Below are 2,426 nucleotides of genomic sequence, written 5' to 3' on the forward strand. Positions count from 1 at the left end.
TCCTGGTCAAGGTACAGATTCCTCATGAGTACAATCAAGTGCTCGGGAATTCCCATTCTTCTCAATGTTATCCATAATTTGTCATGATCCACATGTTTTCAGCATATCCAGTATCATTTTCCCTCATCTCAATTGTAAGAACTCAATTTGCAGATAGTTATTGGGAAATAAAATATTTTCATAATAAATGAAAATACTGGTAGGTTTATATGGTTTAAATATAGTTACACACTCAGGGAGAGGCTTAGGTATGGTGGGGCAAAGAATGAACACTTACTTGGATCCTTCTGCATATCAGGGACCAAGGATAGGGTCAGAGGCAGAACAGCACTGTTCTAGTTTACACATTAGCCAATGAAGGCTCAGAGAGGGCCATGGATTCAAGTCACAAACAGTCTTAAGTAGAGGAATGACTGATTCTCACTCTCTCCTCTCTCCTTCCTGCCCTCCTCAACTTTCTTCCTAGTCGCCCTGCTGATTAAAGAAACTGTGTTTTCCAAGAAAAGAGAAGCAAATTATTGCAGCAAACAGCTACCTGGGGACATTTGACCAGGTGAAAGACTACTGTCTTAAGTATGGATTACAGCCCAATATAAAGAAAACAAAACCCTGAGAACTGGACCAATAAGCAATATCATGATAAACAGAGAAAATATTGAAGTTTTCAAGGATTTCATTTCACTTGGATCCACAACCAATGTCCATGGAAGTAACAGTCAAAGAAATCATTCATCCTTCTTTCCTATCCCTCCCTGACTTCTGAGCTTTATCCCTAGGCAAATGCTACCTTTTTGATCTTGTAAGGTTGCTTATTCTAAGGAATGTGTACTTCCCTGATGTTTACCTTACTGACCTGTCTATTTTTTGGCTGAGAGTTGAGCCAAGGGGGTGAGTTCAGTTCCAGACCTGAAGAGTGTTTAAGGACCATAATCTTGGGGTTCCACCAATCTCTATCTGACCAGTAAGGCATTTTTAGGTTTTTTTTTTTTTTTTTTTTTTTTTAGGATTTGGGTGAAGAAAAATATGGAACGCTTCACGAATTTGCGTGTCATCCTTGCGCAGGGGCCATGCTAATCTTCTCTGTATCGTTCCAATTTTAGTATATGTGCTGCCGAAGCGAGCACGGCTTTTTTAGTTTTATTTCACATTTTTCTCCCACTCTATCCAGAACCTCCTGTTGTGATCCCTTTCCAAATTGTTGGCAGTGGTAACCAGACACCATCTAGTTCTTCTGGTATCAGGGTCATGGAGACTGGGATTCAGTTAGGACTGTTTCTATGTGCCTTTGATTTTCTTCACTCTTCTTTGCTCTGGACAGGAAGAGACCAATAGTTGCACCTAAGATGGCGGTTCACAAGCTTTTCAGACCTCAGTGGCTACTCACCAAAGTAGGATGCAGAACATTTGTTTGTGGACTATGTTGTGCTAGTTGACCTTGATGTCCCCCAAAAACTATAGTCCTGAACCCCTAGCCCCAGAAGCTCATTCCCTCAAGGTGTTTGATTATGGCTAAGAAGTTCCCATCACTCTGCCCAGTATGCTATACCATATTCTTGGATATATTTGCAGGACATATAAATACATATATAGAAATATTCCTTTTCAAACCCATATATATATACACATATACACACATACACATACATATATTTATTCATGAGTGTATACATTTACCTTCCCTCTCTTGTTCAGCTTGTGTGTCTATCTATGTATCCACTGATAGATTATTATTATGATTTTTATTGCAAAGTTGTGGAAAAATAGTATATACCTTTGTTTCCTTTAACTCTTTTTTCCTGCAAGTATAATACATATAATAGAATATACTGTTAAAGAATAACAAAGAATCAGCAAATCTCATAAAATGAATATGCTGGGGAACTTTATGCTAAGTAAAATTAGTCTATCACAAAGGACAAAAACTGTATGAGATCAATACTTTAAAAAGTCAAGACAAGTTTACACACACAGAGAAATAAATATTATTTGAAAGTTACCAGGGGTGGGAGGGTAAGGAGAGTAAATCTCTGACTAGAGGGTAGACACATATTAATTTGGGTGAAAGGAAAGGCAATATACAGATATTTTGAGTTCCGGCAAGATGGCAGACTAGGCAGAAGGATTGCACAGACACTCTTCAACAAAGAAAAGGGAAACCAATTAACACAGACACAGTAGATAATCTTGGACCCCTGAGCCTTGAAGGGAAGGATACAGAATTGAACTAAACCCCAACTAGCAGAAGAATTTGCATGAAAATACCAAATAAAGGAGACATACGGAGCTGTGGTCTGACAGTGAACTGAGTGACCCTGACAGTACAGGCGGCTCGGAGATTCCTGACTGGTGGTAGGACCTAAGAATTAACCTAAAAATCACCCTGCTAGCCAGGGACTGCATGGACTGTGCACAGTGGCTGGGGAACA

At 39.3% G+C, this 2,426-nt stretch overlaps 1 non-coding gene across 1 annotated transcript; it reads right to left on the minus strand.

Annotated features, from left to right (window-relative positions):
• Positions 1-1,017: 1,017 nt before the first annotated feature.
• On the minus strand, positions 1,018-1,124 carry LOC122150515. Its single transcript, XR_006163705.1, has one exon. It is a non-coding gene; the product is annotated as a U6 spliceosomal RNA (small nuclear RNA).
• Positions 1,125-2,426: the final 1,302 nt, after the last annotated feature.

Source organism: Orycteropus afer, unplaced genomic scaffold (assembly GCF_000298275.1).
Source record: "Orycteropus afer afer isolate SDZICR_OR568_19922 unplaced genomic scaffold, OryAfe1.0 scaffold00156, whole genome shotgun sequence".
Lineage (NCBI taxonomy): Eukaryota > Metazoa > Chordata > Mammalia > Tubulidentata > Orycteropodidae > Orycteropus > Orycteropus afer.